Source organism: Myotis myotis, unplaced genomic scaffold, assembly GCF_014108235.1.
Source record: "Myotis myotis isolate mMyoMyo1 unplaced genomic scaffold, mMyoMyo1.p scaffold_m19_p_3, whole genome shotgun sequence".
Classification (NCBI taxonomy): Eukaryota; Metazoa; Chordata; class Mammalia; order Chiroptera; family Vespertilionidae; genus Myotis; species Myotis myotis.
In genome coordinates this window covers 89,195,941-89,205,595 of record NW_023416335.1, presented here as the reverse complement: position 1 = coordinate 89,205,595, position 9,655 = coordinate 89,195,941, and the positions used below count along the sequence as shown (strand labels likewise).

General features: G+C 41.3%; 1 pseudogene; it reads right to left on the bottom strand.

The window, feature by feature from the left end:
- Positions 1–8,069: 8,069 nt before the first annotated feature.
- On the bottom strand, positions 8,070–8,722 carry LOC118651310 (annotated as a pseudogene).
- Positions 8,723–9,655: the final 933 nt, after the last annotated feature.

Below are 9,655 nucleotides of genomic sequence, written 5' to 3'. Positions count from 1 at the left end.
GAATGTCTCGTCGAGCACTGTTGCACTGTATATCTTTTTCTTCTAACCCTCCCACTCCTGTCTCCTAACGAACATGGCGATCAAGTGCGTCCATTTGCCGAATGCACCCGAACGCACGGGAAGCTTACCCGAGGCACATGTTGACAATAAAGAGGCCGTTTCCAGAATTGGGCATTTTGTCACTCGAGTAAAAATAAAATGTCATGAGGAAAGATTAATCTCTTTATAGTGCAATTCTTAACCTTTTTATATTAATGTCAATATTGGAACAATGTATCTTGGATGTTTTCACTATGTATCTTTGCTACACAACACCAATGTACATGTTTATATCCGGTTTTAGAATTGCATTATTGATCATGAGTAACGTGAGTAATAATATTACTCGAGTTATGCCCAACTCTGGCCATTGCAAGAGACAAATGTTTGAATTATGAAATTTTTTGTCTCTGTCGATGCGTGTCACCCAAAATGAGTTCGCGTGTCACCTCTGACATGCGTGTCATAGGTTCTCCATCACTGCTCTAGAACGTGGACACAGAAGCCTGAGGGAGGGGTGGCCAGGGCCTGAGCATGTGGACACTTGTCCTCTCTGAGTGGTACCACAGAAAATGTCAAAATTTTTTCTTTTGTAAATTTTTAAAAAATTCAATTACAGTTGACATATCAATTACTGTTATATTATTTTCATGTGTACAGAACAGTGGTTAGACATTTATATAACTTTTGAAGTGATCTTCCCAATAACTCTAGTACTCACCTGGCACCATATAGCTATTATAATATTACTAGGGGCCTGGTGCACAAAGACTCATGCAATGGGCGGGGGTGCGGGGGAGTCCCTCAGCCTGACCTGCACCCACTCCAATCTGGGAGCCCTCAGGGAGCCCTCTCCAATCCAGGAGTTTCTGTCTGTCTTTGCAATCCTATGAGCGAATTGTCTGAGACCCCCCAACCCAGTTTGGTTTGTTGCTCACAGAATAATAGAGGCATTTTTTTTTTTGCTTCATTGGTGGAGATTTCCTGGAAGTTTTAGGATATCTTCCCTTTAGTTTTTCCTAGACACTCTGATTTTACTTATGTCTCTCGCCTTTGCTTTCCCTCCATCCCCCACCGCAACAGTAACTTGCTCCAGGCTCACTTTGCTCTAGTGCAGCGGTTCTCAACCTGTGGGTCGCAACCCCTTTGGGGGTCGAACGACCCTTTCACAGGGGTCACCAAAATACATCCTGCATATCAGATATTTACATTATGATTCATAACAGTAGCAAAATTACAGTTATGAAGTAGCAACAAAAATAATTTTATGGTTGGGGGTCACCATAACATGAGGAACTGCATTAAAGGGTCACGGCATTAGGAAGGTTGAGAACCACTGCTCTAGTGTCTAGGACAGTGGTTGGCAAACTCTTTAGTCAACAGAGCCAAATATCAACAGTACAACGATTGAAATTTCTTTTGAGAGCCAAATTTTTTAAACTTAAAGTATATAGGTAGGTACATTGTTATTAACTTAATTAGGGTACTCCTAAGGCTTAGGAAGAGCCACACTCAAGGGGTCAAAGAGCCGTGTGTGGCTCGCAAGCTGCAGTTTGCCAACCACAGGTCTGGAAGATCCATCTGCTACCAGAACTATGATTCCCAGCATTCCTGGTGCTCCCCGCGCTCTGGGCTTTGGCTTCCAGTCCTGGGGCTGCCACCAAAACTACTATTCCCAGAATTCCTGGTGCTCCCTGCACCCTGGGTTTTCCCCCCGACCGAGGGAGCCACATCCCCCCAAGCTGCTGACTCTCCCACTCTTCTCTGTGTATGCAAATTACCAGCCATCTTTGTCGGGTTAATTTGCATAATCACTCCTCATTGGCTTGTGGGCGTGGCTTGAGCGTAGCAGAAGGACGGTTAATTTGCATGTTTCTCTTTTATTATATAGGATTGACTATATTTCCCATGCTGTAATTTACATCCTCACTACTATTTTATAACTAACAATTTGTACTTTTTAATCCTTTCCCCCTTTTCACCCAGTGCCCCCAAACTTCACCTAATTTGTCAATCATCAGTTTGTTCTCTGTACCTATGTTCCTGTCTGGTTTATTTTTGTTGTTGTTGTTGTTTATTTTTGTTTTTAGATTCCACATATAAGTAAAATCTTATGCTATTTGTCTTTTCTATCTGACTTCTTTCACTTAGCATAATACCCTCTAGGTCCATTCATGTTGCAGAAATGATAAGATTTCATTCTTTTTTTTTATGGCCGAGTATATATGTACCACTTCTTTATCCAACAGTCTATCGATGGACACTTAGGTTGCATCCACTTCTTGGCTTCTGTAAATAATGTTGCAATGGATATAAGGGTGTATATATCTTTTTGAATTAGTGTTTTGGATTTCTTCCAATAAACACCCAGAAATGAGATTGCTGGGTCATATGGTAGTTCTATTGTTTGTTTGTTTGTTTATTTATTTATTTATTTATTTATTTATTTATTTATTTATTAGGAATCTCCATATTGTTTTCCCTAACAGGTGCACCAATTTGCAATCTCACCAACAGGGCACAAGGGTTCCCTTTTCTCCATATCCCTGACAACACTTGTTGTTTGTTGATGTATTGATGATAGCTATTCTGACAGGTATGACGTGATATCTCATTGTGGTTTCAATTTGCATTTCTCTGATGATTGGTGACATTGAGCGTTTTTTCATGCATATTGGCCATCTGTATGTCCTCTTTGGAGAAATACTTGTTAAGGTCCTCTGCCCATTTTTTAATAAAATTGTTAACTTGTATGAGTTACTTATGTATTTTGCATATTAACCCTTATCAGAGATATCATTGGCAAATATCTCCTCCCATTCAGTAAGTTGCCTTTTCATTTTATTATGGCTTCCTTTGCTGTGCAAAAACTTTTTAGTTTGATGTAGCCCCATTTGTTTATTCTTTTGTTTCCTTTGCCTGAGAAAACATGTCCAGAAACATATGACTAAGACCAACGTCAGAGATTTTACTGCCTGTGTTTCCTTCTAGGAGTTTTATAGTTTTGAGTCTTACATTTAAATCTTGTATCCATTTTGAATTTATTCTTGTATATGGTGTAAGAAGGTGGTCCGGTTTCATTTTTTTTTTTTTTTGCATGTATCTGTCCAGATTTCCCAGTGCCATTTATTGAAGAGACTATATTTACCACATCATACATTTTCCCTCCTTTGTCATACATTAAGTGACCATATTGGTATGAGTTTATTTCTGTCCTCTCTATTCTTTTCCATTGATCTATGTCTGTGTTCACGTATTACCATGCTGTTTCAATTACTACAGCCTTGATATCAGGTGGTGTAATACCTCCAACTTTTTTTTTTTTAGATTTTTGTTATTTTATTTTTTAGAGAGAAGGCGAGGGAAAGAGAAAGAGGAACATCAATGTGAGAGAGAAACATCCATAGGCTGCACTCTGCATGCCCCCTAATGGAGATTGAGCCCCATCCCAGGCACTACCCTGACTGGGAATGGAATGGGCAACCCTTCAGTGCATGGGAGGATACCCACCCAAGATTGCTTTGGCTATAAGGGGTATATTGTGATTCTATATAAGTTTTAGGATTACTTGTTCTTATACTGTGAAAAATGCCATTTGTATTTTGATGGGGATTTCATTGAATATATACATTGCTTTGGATAGTATGAACTTTTTAATGATGTTAATTCTTCCTTCCATTTATTTGTGTCTTCTTGAGTTTCTTTCTTCAATGTCTTATAATTCACTGAGTATAGGTCTTTTACCTCCTTGGTTAAATTTATTACTAGGTTTTGCAATTGCAAATGGTATTGTTTTCTTAATTTGTCTGTCTGGTAGTTTGTTATTGGTGTATAAAAATGCAACTGATTTCTGACTATTAATGTTTTATCCTGCTACTTTGCTGAATGGATCAGTTCTAACAGGTTTTTTTTTTATTTTTTTTTAATTGATTTTCGAGGGAGAGGAAGGGAGAAGGATAGAGATAGAAACATAGACGAGAAAAAAACATTGATCAGTTGCCTCTTGCACACCCCACACTGGGGATCAAGCCTGCAACCAAGGCATGTGCCCTCAACAGGAATCGAGCTGGTGATCTCTTGGTTCATAGGTCGATGCTCAACCACTGAGCCACGCCAGACAAGCTCCATTGATTGTTAGGGAGTGGAAGGAAGGAAGGGAGACGAAGAGGGAGAGGGAGGGAGAGAGAGAGAGAGAGAGAGAGAGAGAGAGAGAGAGAGAGAGAGAGAGAGACATCGATGTGAAAGAGACACATTGATTAGTTGCCTCTAGCATGCACCCTGACTGGGGCTGCAACCCAGGTATGCACTCTTGACTGGGAATTGAACCCTTTGGTGCATGGGCTGATGTTCTAACCACTGAAGAACACAGGCCAGGGCTCTAATAGTGTTGTGTTTTTTATATTCCTCACCCAAGAATATTCTTAGAGGGAGAGAGAGAAAAAAACATTGATGTGAGAGAGAAACATCAATCATCTGTGCGTGTCCCAATTGGGGATTGAGCTCACAACCTGGGGATGTACCCTGACCAGGAATTGAACTAGCAACCTGTTTGGTACCATAGATTTTTGGGTCAACCAACTGAGTCACTGTGGCTAGGCTCTAATAGCTTTTTGGGATAATCTTTAGGATTCTCTCTATATAGTATGTCATCTGCAAATAACATTTTTACTTCTTCCTTTCCAATTTGGATGCCTTTTATTTCTTTTTCTTGTCTGATTTCTGTGGCTAGGACTTCAAATATTATGTTGAATAGGAGTGGTGAAAGTGGACATTCTTGTCTTGTTCCTGACCTTAAAGAAAAATGATTTTAGCTTTTCCCCAGTGAGTATGATGTTAGCTGTGGGTTTGTCATATATTCCTTTATTATGATGAGGTATGCTCCTTCTACCTGCACTTTGCTGAGAGTTTTTATCATAAATAGATGCTATATTTGTCAAAAGCTTTTCTGCATCTACTGATATTATCATAAGATTTTTATCCTTCATTTATTTGGTGTGTCACATTAATTGATTTGTGAATATTGAACCAACTTTGCATTCCAGGAATAAACGTAACTTGATCTTTTTAATATATTGCTGAATTTAGTTTGCTAATATTTTGTTGAAGATATTTGCAACTATTTTATCAGGGATATTGCCTATAATTTTGTTTGTAATGTCTTTGGTTTTAGAATCAAGGTAATGCTGGTCTCATAAAATGAACTTAGGAGCATTCCTTCCTCTTCAACTTTTTAAATAATTTTAGAATAGGTGTAAATTATTTTTTGAATACTTGGTAAAATTTACCTGTGAAGCCATCTGATCCAGGACTTTTGTTTGTTGGGAGTTTATTGATTACTGATTTGATTTAATTAGTAGTTACTGGTCTGTTCAGATTGTCTGTTTCTTCTTGGATCAGTCTCGAAGGTTGTGTTTCTAGGAATTTATCCATTTCATCCAGATTGTGCAATTCATTGACACATAATTGTTTTTAGTAATTTCTTATAATGCTTTGTAGTTCTGTGGTGTCAGTTTCACTTCTCTTGCATTTTTATATTACTTGTTTGGGTCCTTTTTCTTTTTCCTTGATGAGACTGGTTAAGGATTTATCAATTTTGCTTATCTTTTCAAAGAACCACCTCTCAGTTTCATTGATCTTTTGTATTTTTTTGGACTCTTTTTTGTTTGTTTATTTTCATTCTGATTTTTATTATTCCCTTCCTTCTGCCCACTTTTGGCTTTGTTTGTTGTTCTTATTGTAGTTCCTTTAGGTGTACAGTTAGATAGTGCATTTGAGATTTTTTGTTTTTGTTTCTCTAATACATTTTTTCAGAGAAGAGAGAAGAGGGAGGGAGGGAGGGAGGGAGAGAGAGAGAGAGAGAGAAACATTAGTGATGAGAGAGAATCATCGATTGGCCGCCTCCTGAGAATTTTCTTGTTTCTCGAGGTAAGTCTGAATTGCTATGAATTTTCCTCTTAGAACTTGTATTGGCTATGTCCCATAGATTTTTTTGGTCATTGTGTTTTCATTATCACTTTTTTCAGGTAGGCATCTTTTGATTTCTATTTTTATCTCATTAATCCATTCATTGTTAAATAGCATGTTATTTAGCCTCCATGTGTTTGTGTATTTTTCAGTTTTCTTCTTATGATGACAGTCTATAGAAGCATCTTTTCTCTTGCCACTTTAAACATTTTCTCTTTGTCTTTAACCTCTTAGGGTTTATCTTGTTTGGGCCTCTCGATGTTTCCTTGACTTGTATGTCTATTTCCTTTGCCAGGTTAAAGAAGATTTCAGTCTTTATTTCTTCAAATAGGTTTTCAATCCCTTGCTCTCTCTCTTCTCCTTCTGGCACCCCATGACGTGAATGTTGGTATGCTTGATGTTGTCCCAGAAGTCCCTTAAGCTAGCCTCATTGTTTTTAAATTCTTTTTTTCTTTTTGTTGTTCCACTTGGGTGTTTTCTGCTACCTTGTCTTCTAAATCACTGATTCAGTGCCTCTGCTTAATATAATCAGCCATTGACTCCTCCCATTGTATTCTTAATTTCAGTTATTATACTCTTCATTTTTCACTGGTTCTTTTTTTCTGGTTTCTATCTCTTTGCATAAGTTCTCAGTGAGTTCATCTACTCTTCCTATAAGTTCATTGGACATTCTTATAACCAGTGTTTTCACCTCTATATCTGCTAAATTGCTTGCTGCCTCCATTTTGTTTAGTTGTTTTTCTGGAGTTTTGTCCTGTTTTTTTTTTACTTGGGACATGTTTCTTTGTCTTCTCATTTTGGCTGCCTCCCTATGTAGGTGGTCCTACTACATCTCCCAGTCATGGCCACGTGGCCTTATGTGTAATGGGTGTCCTGTGGGGCCCAGTGGTGCAGTCTCCCTGTTCACCTGAGCACAGTGCTCCAGGGGTGTCCCTAGTGTGGGTTGTGTGTGCCCTCCTGTTGTAGTTGAACCTTGATTGCTGTTGGCACATCAGTGGGTGGGATTGACCCTCAGGCTAACTGGCTGTGAGGAGTGGCTGTGACTATAGCAGACAAGTTGTTGTATGGGGTCTGGCCTCACAGAGTGGAATTTGCTCTAGCAGGGCTTTGTTGCTTAATCCACCTTTTGGGTGTGTCATTGGTAAAGTTAATTGGGTGGTGTGCTGGTGTGGTCTGAAACTGGCCACCATGTGTGTCAGTTCCGAGCCCTCTTAGGAAGTTCTCTGGTGTAGGCCCAGGTCAGCTGCTTCCTGTGCCCCACCCAGGGCCACCTGGTAGGAGAAACGAAGTGATCTGCCTGTGCTGGTAGCTGCTTGCGCTGGGCTTGTAGGTACTTAGGAGAGGCTATGCTTTGAACTGAAACCAGTTGCCACCAGTGCCAGGCTGGGGGCCACTTAGCAAGAGGCACATGGCACACTGAGGCCAGCCACTTTGTGTTTGGGTTTTGTGGACCTTTCATAGATTTCAGGGAAGTCCACAGAGTGGTGGTGGCTGGCCACTTGTGAGGAACTGCTGCTGAAGGAGGTTTGGGCCTGTGCATGAGTTGGGTGGGGCAGGGGTTTCAGGTAATCACCAGGATGGTGTGAGGGGCGCTAGCTAGTTTGATGAAGACTCAGATATGGCACCAGCCTGTGCCTGCAGGCCGAGTGGGTGGAGGGCTTAGAAAAGGAACAGTGGCACCTACCTGCACTTCTGTCTGGGAGAGCTGTTCCTCAAGCCATCGCTCTGAAGCCAGATACTTCAGTTTCTCTCCGTATGTCCTGGAGCTTCTCAAGCTGTTACTCAGGCTCAGAATAAGTGAGTCCATAAGTGATTAAGTCTATGCATGGGCCCTTTAAAAGTATGCCTAGGACTCCAGGAGCCCTCCGTCTCAGTCAGCCACAATTTCCTCTGGTTTTCACAGCCAGATGTTGTGGGGTCTCCTCTTCTTGGCACTGGTGCTCTGGACTGGGGAGCCCAGTGTGGGCTGGGACCCCTTGATCCTCAGTGGGGACCTTTGAAGCTGAGATATCCCTCCTGATTCTTTTATTTGTTAATGGTAATAGTATGGTTTATTAAGCTGTGTCTTAGTACAGACACTGGGGCTTGCCCAGGATGCTCTTGGTGTATAAAGCCTATTGTTCTTCCAGTTCTTTTTGAGCAATGACACCAGGAAATTGACAGTGACGTAGCTGTTGTATACAAGCTTATCATCATCTGTCATCTTAACAGAAACAAGAGCCACTGCCAGACACACACCTCCTCTTCACCTGGAACTTGATTGTGGATTTCACTTCATTGACTTTGGCCGCTGTGCTCTCATTGTGAGTCAGCAAGGAAGGGAACTTGCCAGACTTACTTAGGCCTGGGCCTGGATTCATGGGATCTGCTTGACCAGAAGACTCTGAAGCCAAAAAGTCATTATACTGCTTGGCCAGCTTCTTGACCAGTTTCTTACTCTTGTTGAGTTTCTTCATGCTTTGATGTCCATGTCAGGGATATCCACAGCCTTGGCCTTGTCACAGTGCTGCTGGTCTCCCAGAACACATACTGAGAACTTGGGGTGGGGAGTGGAATTGAGCCTGAGGTAACCCAGGGTGTTTGTCCCTCTAAGGGTCATGGTTCTTCAAGCTGATCTGCAGCTCCACAGTCTCCAAAAACTTCCAGCACTTGCACTGGTTCCGTGCAGGACATCCCGCACTGCCTCGCAGAGGATGTCACAGGAGACATTGCTGCTCATGGTGCCTTGAGCCACAAAACCCAGAAAGAGCTCCCTCCTGATTCTCAGCCACCACATATGGTGTGATGCCAGCCACTTTCACATTTCTGCCCCTCCTACCAGTCTTGACATGGTTTCTTCTTCATATCCTTAGTTATAGTAGTTCGTTCAGCTAGTCTTCAGGTGGTTCTCAAGGATGGTTGTTCTATTTAGTTGTAATTTTGATGTGGTCATGGGGGATGGCAAACACAGCATCTACCTACTCTATCATCTTGACTAGAAGTCCAAATTTTTTCTTTTTGTTCATTGGTGTTTCCTAATTTTTGCACAATTATAGCTTCTTTAAAAACAAAAAGTTTATTTTTTATTTAAAAAATGAGAGCCTTGATTAGATGATTCTTTCTGTCTGTAGAATCCCTTGATTTCATTACAGCTCTCAACTGTTGTTTTCTCTGGTATCTTTTCTTTCTTTGGCTTCCTGAAAGAATGATTTCATTTTCCAATGTGCTCACTGTAGGGACATTGTGTTCCTCAAGGTCTGGGGTGTAGTCTGCAGCCAGGTCTGGGCCACTTGCAATAGGGGCATGCTGAGGGGCATGGGCCATGGGGCCTGGCCAGGTAACACTGGGTGAGGAACTTTTATATAGCCTGGTGTGAGACATGCAGAGGGAGGAAGAGGCAGAGGAGTTTGGCAGAGGAAGTAAAGTTCTATCCCTTCTAACTCTACTTCTCCCTAAAAGGAAGAAAACACTATATCAGCCCAAGAAACCAACAGCCAGGATCCTTAGAGAGGTCAGAATCATTGGAGAGAGATGCTAACCCAGGAGGTGGGAGTCTCAGCAGAGCCCGTTTTCCAGGCTAGAAGGAGGGGGAGAGGGGGCTCTGTAGTTGATTTTGTTCTCAGGAAATGGGCTGGTTTGGGTGCCTGTGACCTGGAGCCTGGGGGACTTGGGA